The sequence below is a fragment of the Haemaphysalis longicornis genome, unplaced genomic scaffold (genome assembly GCF_048455015.1).
Source record: "Haemaphysalis longicornis isolate Haplotype H1 unplaced genomic scaffold, Haemaphysalis longicornis Haplotype H1 scaffold_5, whole genome shotgun sequence".
NCBI classification, from domain to species: domain Eukaryota; kingdom Metazoa; phylum Arthropoda; class Arachnida; order Ixodida; family Ixodidae; genus Haemaphysalis; species Haemaphysalis longicornis.
Genome location: NW_027526385.1, coordinates 196,903,403 through 196,912,911, shown reverse-complemented (window position 1 = coordinate 196,912,911; position 9,509 = coordinate 196,903,403). Strand labels below are relative to the sequence as shown.

The window sequence follows — 9,509 nt, the reverse complement described above, 5'->3', positions numbered from 1 at the left end:
CGTGGTCTCGAATCGGCGATTGTGATGTGGATTGGCTGCGACCACTGAGCAAGAGCTGCGACTGAGACATTGCGCGTCGCACTGAGCGACGTGACGCGCGACACTTTCCGTAACTGTTTCCGACGCGTGGGACTCACGACAGAACCCGCCCAGTCAGCGGGTCCGGGCCAAGACAGCAGCAATCGTGAACAGTGGGAAGAGCTCGGCAATGTTCCCGATGCTCTCGCGAGTGAGAGCCGTCCGACGCTTATAATGAAGCGCCTTTGGGAGTCGATGTGCTCCGCCAATGCTTCTTCGATTGTGGAGGACGCGGACTCGAACTGGTGCAAATAATGTTTTGTGTAGAGAATGCTATGGTAGTTGAGTCCGCCAAAACGAAAGAGTGAAAACAAAAATCACCGCCTTTTTTACAAAGTAGGAAATTGGGACAGAAAGTAGCTTTATTACTTGAAATAGATGGATTACTTTGGGTGTGGTAATGGCTACTTTACTGTGTTCGTTTCTGCATGCGGGGATGGTGGAGTTGGGGAGGAGGGAGGGCTCCCGCGGATTGCGAACTCGTAACAATAGTTCGTCATAGGCGGGTTCCACTATATCGAACTATTGGATATATCGAACTAGTCTAAGTGCATATTGCAGTTCGCTATAAACGGGTTTGACTGTAGTACGTCTTACGTTCTTGGGCGAGGCGTAAACGAGATTTCCGGTGTTTTAGTACCGCGACTACATGAGACGACGATTACCACGGCGACGACAAGGATGGGATACGCCAAGAGCCCCGGCCCCCAAAGGGCTTCGCACATAAAAGAAAATTGTAGAGAACCATTTGTTCCCGCCAAAAGAATTACCGCTGGTTCCAGTTTGTGTGACGTTCACCTAACAGATCTAGTGAGCTTGTCTACTTCCGGGTGATTGCCCGTGTTTTGTTTTTTCTGACTGCTTCAGCAGCTATGACGTTTCGATTTTCAACAAAACGTTACGCGCACTCGACTTCTTCCAAAACGTTTATCACATTTGTTCGTAAGCGATTGTGACATTTTGTCCGCCTGGCTCTCAAGCATTGCTCGGCTTCGCTTATTCAAAAAACTTCCGATTTACTGCAATGTTCAAGAGAACATGCTGACAATTTCAAGTTCGTCGAGTAAAATCGGAACGGGATTCTTCTACAAACCGAAGGTCTGGATGTTTATCAGGCTGTACTGGGAATATTAGGTTGTTAAAGCCTACACCATAATTCTACGGGCCATTTAGAAGGGCGGAGTGGAGGGAGTGGCAGTTTCCCGGCGATGCAGTACTGCGGTCAGAACAAGGCGGAGAGGTCGGCAGACAAGCCGCAGCGATGGCCGTTAAGCCACAGTTCTGGCACCACAGCCAACGCCAAGAGCGTTCAACAACTTGCAGGCCCCAATTTTACAAGCGTGGGTTCGCTGTAGGTAAGCATTGTGAGCTGGTAGGTTGAGCCAGAAACTTGCGCTGAAAGCGCGTAGTCGGAACGACATGCAAAAACGGAATTAGAATTACCATGGCACGTTCAGGGTAATTACTGCTAATGTACTAGTTTCTTCACTTAAGTTAGGAGTCCTATAGGTCAGGAGTCGAAAACCTTTTTTTGTTTTTCGAGCAGGGGAACGATATAGAGCAATGCGGGTGGCAGCAACGCTAGGTATTACTTCGAACGTGCGACTATTACTTCGAATAATTACTTCGAACTCTGTATTACTTCGAACTCTGCTCTTAACTTGATATGTCTCCATGCGTACGCGTTTATACATTACAGCCCCGCTTAAATGGAGGGCCGCCTAAATCGCGCGCGCTGCTGGAAAAAGTTCACGCACGCTCAATATGTACAGTCTTTGTCAAAATTTTGTGGGCCACGGCGACCGTGGCCGGAGCAGGCGCGAAGCCGAGCAGGGGCGCTACGCTTGCCGCTGCGGCTGGTTGCGAGGCTAAAGAGGGCGAGGGGAACTTTCGCGCTTTCTTTCGGAGTATGGTTGGCGCGATAAGTTCCGCGGGGCCGGTTTCTCAGAGCAGGCGCACTTCGCTTCAGCGCAGGCACTTTGCGCAGCACCTGCCGCACCGGACATACTACAAAAGCAATAGCAAAAGTTCCCCTTGCTATCTTTAGCCGCGCAACCAGGCTACAGCGGAAAGTGCAGCGCCCCTTCTTGACCGCGCTCCTGCTGCGGCCTTGGTCACTAGGCCCACAAAATTTTGACACAGACTGTGCGCCTCTGGAACAGGCATAACAGAATGGGAAGGAACAATTATTACAAAAGTACCAGGAAAGAAGAAAGTAAAGTGAAGAACAAATCACCTCTATTTAATCAAGAAAAAAAGCAACCGCCAGGGTGGAGAACTAATTACGCCGACGACTTCTCCTGGCTGAGGTGTCACGCACAAGAAGAGTTTGAGGGCGTGTGGCCAATTTCCGCATGCAGCGCGGCGGACACCAGTGCACGTTGTTCTCCCGGTCGCCACACCTGCAAGCTGAAGCGGGAAGGAGGAAATATCTCAAAACAGATATAAAAGAAACAAATGGGCGGTTCAAGCCAGCCAACAGGGAATAAAGACCGGTAGCAACGACTGCATACATAGTCGCAAGCGAGGCAATTAGCTTTGCAGCCACACCGCTTTTCATATGCCGTGCCAGCTCGATACACGGTTAGCTCGATACAGGATACACGACGCAATGGTTGTACTAATGCGTCTATATACAAGGGAGCAAGTTAAGAACGACAACGATGATGATTTGTGATGATTGCTGTTGGTTTCCCCTTTGTAGCGGGGTGATGACATGCACCTTACCAAAAAGGACTAATATACCTATGTTTTATACTCTTGGTTTAATACTAGCGCTGCTCAGGGCAGGCACAAAAAGCTCAGCAACACAAAAGGCACAGCGGCAACGGAAGTTGCCGCTGAGCCTCATCACCGCAGCCGGATGTTGCTCTTCGGGGCGCAAGAAGTGCGTTACTTAAGATATTTTGAACACGGCACGAGCCGTTCCCGCAAATTTTTGGGCTTCATATGCTTATAAACGACTGCAGCGACGACAAACAAACTAGGTGAGAAAAGGCAGACGATGTCACGCTTTCATAGCGATCTCCAAAAACGCGGGCGCCCGTTGACATCCAGGACCGTCGCTTAGGCGGAGTGATACCGTACATGAGCTATCCGTTCCTTTCTTAACTTGTACCCTAGTATCGTAAAACAGGGAGAATAAAGGGCTAGAATGGAACGCGTGTGCAGTATGCCATGCCCCGCTGAACCAAACGAGGAAGGACAGGAAAATAAACCGCCGATGAGAAACCTTTGGCCACTTGCGCTTCGCCGCAAATAGCATATGTCCGCCACGGTGAACACTACTCGCTCCCCGAAGTCGGCTAATGTGGTTTTAAGATAAAAGCCTGGCGTTACCAAAGGCTTTACTCGCGTGTTTGGAGGTCCCTCTTTTTCCTCTCTCCCTTTTGACGCGAATTAATCCGACGAGCAGACCAGCCGCGCTTCAGATAGTCACAGCTTTCTCTGCGTCCAGAGAGAGGGAGAGAGAGAAACGTTTATTTTGAGCTTCCTGAAGTAGGACACTAGTTCAGCGCACGTGCCGCCACGGGCACCTGTTCTGGCGTCCACATCGGACTAATTCTTGTTCCAGTCTGCCAGGTTCCCGGGTTTGCGCTGTGATTGAGACACTTCCATGGCTAAAATCCCAGCAGCAATACCTAATGACAATTCTTGTCGTACGACAAAAAACTTAGCTGTGGCAATAGAAGTACTTTTGTCACGACAAAGCCATCTGTTGTTACGACACTCATTTCTGTCGTAACGACAAAACCAGTTATCTCAACGACAAACACTCTTGTTGTAAGAACAGAAGGGCCGTTTACGCTACCCTTCACATTAGGCAATGACATTCAAGCCATGTGCAACTACTGATGCCGGAACATCAGCATCACGACAAGGTAGGGATTCGGCATGACGGAACATCAAAATCAGAACAGGAATACTACACACGACAAGAATACGACAAGACGACATAACAACACGGAAAATTAAGGCAAACTACAGAAATTTTTCTTGTCGCCTTTTTTCGACTTTTGTTGGCTACAGGTCTGGCGACCCGAGTGCAAATCTCTCATGAACCCAATTTATTTTCTCCTTACTGCGGTGGCCATTTTGGCACTATTCGTGTAGACGCCGAGGACTACAACAGCGACGACGACGACAAGGACTACGGTCACATTTCGCGTTTGATAAGATATCTGAGGCTTCAGCCCGAATACTTAGAGACCGGATTTTTAGGCGTTAAAAAGCGCGTTTTATGCGCAAATAAAAGGCAGGCAAAGAAGAATTTTAGGCTTTCAACCTCGGAAATACAGGTTGTTGCGACGATAATTGGAACACTTTAACAGTTTTTTATGAGCGAACCACCACTCTGTTGGCGCTCAAACTGGCCACGAAGGTCGTATTTTGTTGTCTATTTTGTTTGATACCGGGAACAATGACGGTACCTACCTGTTTATCCTGAAAAGAAATAAAAACGATTTTCGCCTAAGAGAAAATGGCCGCCGATTTGGACGTGCAGGTGGTACCGCCGTTCAAACATCGACTTGCGCTGGCTCGCACGTCCAAATCAGCCGCCATTTTCCCATAGGCAAAAATTGTTTTTATTTATTTTCGGGATAAACAGGTAAGTACATCATTGTTCCCGGTATCAAACAAAATAGACAACAAAATGCGACCTTCGTGGCAAGTTTGAGCGCGAACAGAGCGGTGGTTCGCTCAGGAAATTTTTTAAAATTGTTCCAATTATCGTCGCAACACCCTGTATAGGCACCACAAATCTTTCCATAAATGAAAATAAATCCAAAACGCAGGCGTACGCCGCCTGGAACTAATACGGGAAAAACAAAATTTGTACTGTTTATGAGGGCCCAGAAACGCCAACAGTGGGACATATTCGTTACGTTGTCCCATAAAACTGCTGAACCAATGGCGAATCATTGGCCTAATCCGCGGATTAAGGACAAGACAGAAGCGGAGCCGGCGCTTCTTGGCGCGGTGAAAGAAAGTCGTCACTAGCTCTCGGCCTAGGTAAACATAGTGGCGTCTGTCTCGAGAGAAAAAAATGCCTGCGGCTTAGCTCAGCTAACCTTGGATATTCCAAGCAAAAGCTTGGCTTAGTCTTGTTGAGTCTTGGTTTCGCTTGGTTAACCTTTGATGTAGCTATGTTGCCGACCACGGCTCACAGCCGCTCGGTCGCGGGCTACGCTCACAAAAGGAGGTCAGGCCACGCTTTCATTCTGGGCGAACGCGGCGTTCCTGTTTCACGGCAAACGCGGCCCAAGATGAGTTACATATCCCTAGTCGACCCAGTGGCGCATGCGTGGAAGGCGGCGCTCTTGCTCGGCGGGGAAGGCGGCACTCTAGCTGAGCGGCGCTCCTGTAGCGGCCGCCGCCGCTATGTCGCAAAGCGACATAAAACGGGTACTTGTGCGCAGCGCCGGCAGCTGGCCCGGTGAATCACGATATCCGCTTCAAGGGGTGTGCCGCCGGCGGTGCGTCTGCGGTCAGAAGGTAAACTTGCGCATTCTCCGCGAAAGATCCCGACGAAAGTAGTGAAGCTTTGCTTTAAAACTTCCGCGACAGCCGCTTTCGCCATTCCACTGCGGAGCACCAATATGAATTGTGCCCGAAATCTTTTCGCCCATCAGGTACTGCCACCCTCTACTTCGCCGTTGAGCTACGGAGCTTTCAAGTCCGCGTTGGTTTTCATTGCAGAATCATTTGGCTGCTCGCCCACGCGAGCCGCAAAGAGCCGTTTCGCCTGCTATAGACATATTCTTTCTCTGTGGCTCAATTCAAAAAGAGCAGTGGTCACGTTCATATTCAGTGAGCACTGTCGCTTGCTCAAGCGTCGTATGTAATCAAACAGGCAAAAGAACAATATTTGAGAGCTGGGAATACTGATTTAAAAACGCCATATGTTAATTGATCTGGCAACATCCTCCTTGTTTATCGTGGGACCATCGAAAGAGAGGGAAAGAGTGTGAGATGTTGGTTGGGGAGAGAATGAGGCATTTACGCGGCATGGGCGGCAGAAGGCTATCGTCTTTCGAAGTCATTTGCAGCGAAGTTAGCATATGCACGGCCATTTTTTTCCCACTAACGACATTCTTGGCCTCGTCATTCGCCAAATTCGCCGCTTGGCCACGCTGACCAGCACTAAAATGTGTTGTGGTGAAGCCCACTTGCGGCAATTTCTCCTTCAGTCACACAGTGCGCGTATTCGGTGATGTGTGCCATGCGAACTTTGTTGCGAACTTGCGAACTTTCTTATGTGGTGCCGTTATCTCAGATTGTATTTATTTTCCTCATACTATTTAAATGGATTGTGTCGGCTATTCGTTCACCGTGCTTAACAACAAAATGTTTAATGGTTCGGCCAATACATCTCTGCGGTCATGTGTTACCGGCCTATGTTGGTAGATCGGTGTAAATCGCTTCAAAGCCCCGGGCGCCGAAGGGACGATCTGAGAAGCATAGGGGACGCGGCGAGCTACTACTATAGTTAAACTGGGAAACAGCGCTTTAAACGAGGACAGCGAAGAAGAAGACACAGACACTAGCGCTGCCCTAGTTAGTTCATATTTAAACTGGGAAACAGCGCTTTAAACGAGGACAGCGAATAAGAAGACACAGACACTAGCGCTGTGTCTTCTTCTAGCCCAAACCCAAACTTTAGTTAGATTTACTACCATAGATTGGAGTGGTTGAAAAAAAAAACAAGTAAGCTTGACTAAAAAAATAGGTTCTTTTCTTTTTTCTTCAACCACGATAATACTGGGAAAAACACACAGCTTGTCTGGGGAAATTTGTTGTGATGCGACCAATGTGCAGTGGGGGGGAACGCTTTCTGAAATCAATGCCTTGACGTGAAGTCGTGCGCAGATTTTGAGAGCGGGATGTCTTGGACTTTTCTGATGCAGCATGTAACAATTATGTTGTATCCGCCGCGTACCATGCGTGGCAGAGAGACGCAGACGCCACCTTGTACCCACGGAAAAGAGAGCCTTTATTCTTGTTACACGATATTTATAACCGGGTATGCGGTTGCAGATGATGATGCTGGAAATTGGCCACCTTAGCATTGTGCACCACCTGGTGGCATGAACAGAACTACATTACACAACACAACATCCCCTCCTCCCAAAAAGGGGCAGCACACCGTCGCACAACACAACAAAAATATGTTTTTTTTTCAGGGTTATCAGAAAAATTTACCAGGCACTTCAGTCTTTTTAGTTATTTGGAGGCGAAAGCCAGCGAATATCGAAGACTTCACTGCTGCATTGTGTTGGCGGTGCCGTCACATTCACCTGTCATGCGGCACGCATTCGGAGAATTATTGTGCCAAGTTCGCACACTCGGCGGCGGATCTCGACGACCCGGGATCATATCCCATTCCAACCCAAATAAGTTTCTATGTGTATGTTTATTAGTTATTTTCTGTTTACAGCTGCCTTAATTCGGTTTCATTCGTATAGTCGCCATCAGCTACGGTCACTTTTCGCATAGAATGAGGCATTAGGAATTTCGCCTGAATAAGTGTGTTGAATTTTTTTGTAAAATTGTTCGGAATCATCTTTGTTCAATTTGAATACTTTTCTTAAATAAAAAGCAAGAAAAAAACTTTTTTTTCACGCCTTGAAATTTTCATAAGAACTTACATATCTAGCTCCAACACCACCTGGTTAAGGAGACAAATTTTCATCGGCACGCCGGAAACGGAGTGACCGCTAGTCAGACGGAGGTCGCCCAGATGTTGATGGGGAGAATACGAACCGATGTGTTCGGCAGGTGGACAGGACGGAGAAAACATTGATGTCAAAAACATCTGCCCCCTAGCTTAGCAGTGCTGCTAGAAGTGAGTACATGCAGGGCGTGAATACACAACACCAGCTCACGTTATGAGGCATACATCCAGTGTACATAACTCACGTAAGAATGTAGGTGTATTACACAAGGCGCAAAACAATTTGGTTCGCACAAAATACAAGCAAAAACGCCCGTTTGTACGAGATTTCGGCGCACGGTAAAGATCCCGAGGTGTTCAAAATTAATCCGGAGCCCTCCACTACGGCGCGCTTCATCGCCTGCGTTGCGTCGGTGCGTTAAACCCTACAATCAATCAATCAATCAATCGCACAGAATACACGTGTTCATAAATTCCCGCTCAGACAATAAACAAAACGCTGAAATATTGACACGTGTAAATGATTTATTTGTAAAGTGGATGTCTGGACATGTTGATCATGATGGTCAAGAAAACCAGTGAATAAGACCCTACAAAAAAGGGGAGAATAGGTTCAAGGACAGTCAATCTTCTCCGACGTGCTTTATAACGACATGCATAGCAAACACTACTTTTCTACTCTACAATTGTGAGAAGGATATACCATATTTTCGTTCAGTGTAGTATACTCTGCGTTTACGATACACAACGTTCACAGTTATAATGTTGAAGTTTCGGGTTTTTTTTTGTGCGTATGGTTTCCCTAAATGGGGCCATAAATAACTCATCTGGGAGTATATTGTCATTTTTCATTATATCACATGTTGTATACGCGTTTTTCTTGTCCCTGAAAACTGGGGACGACATAATACCTGGCCTTTTAAAGATTGGAGCAGGGTGCTCCGTAAGATTCGAAGAGATAACGCTCACAGCTCTATTTAAGCGAAGCTTGTATTGGGTGACTGGTGCTGTCGGTGGTGGCGTCCGCCGAAACATCTTGCGTCACAGCCAAATTTATCCGCGTGCTTCATTATGACGACGACGGCGGCGGCGATGGTCATGATGATGATGATGATTATGCCCTTGAAGTGTTTGGCCCACTCGGGAGGATTGGCTGGGAAAGTGTTGAGTGAACCACTGTTGCAGCGTATAGATTTCGTATATATTGGAGTGCAAGCACAACCCCACCCTACCGCTATTCCTACCTCCTTCCTACCACTTAGCTGTGAGAGAACCTGTTGAATATATTCTGGATATCCCGACAGTTTTGACCCCCAGAGCGACGGCTTACCGCTCATTGCAAGACTTCACGGAATAGTGAACCCCTCCCGCTTCACCGGCTCAATAAATCGTTTTTCGCTACTACTACTACTACTACTGCTACTACTAAGACTACTACTACTAGTAGTACAACAACTACTACTGCTGCTACTAAAACTACTACTACTAATATTACTACGGCTACTATTACTACAACTACTGCTAGTACTACCACTACTGCTACTACTACTACTGCTGCTACTACAACTAAGCCGCTCCGCATTCTCTTTCCCGGAAGGCCATTTCAGGAACTTTCCCAGAAGGCCATAGGATCACGAGGAGGGACCTCTTTCGTTTGATACTGCTATTTCTAAGGGTCAGAAGCCTCAGCGAATCATGATGAATTCCCGCCTATAGCAGTAAAAATGTGTTGATCGAGTGAGTAATTGCCGGCATA

The 9,509-nt window shown here is 47.5% G+C and overlaps 1 long non-coding RNA gene across 1 annotated transcript in view; it reads right to left on the bottom strand.

Annotated features, from left to right (window-relative positions):
* Positions 1 to 2,299: 2,299 nt before the first annotated feature.
* LOC144139589 (uncharacterized) overlaps positions 2,300 to 9,509 on the bottom strand; it is a 44,252-nt gene continuing 37,042 nt past the window's right edge. The window contains exon 2 of the long non-coding RNA XR_013316287.1: positions 2,300 to 2,487. This is a non-coding gene — a long non-coding RNA (uncharacterized LOC144139589). The remainder of the gene's footprint in view (positions 2,488 to 9,509) is intronic.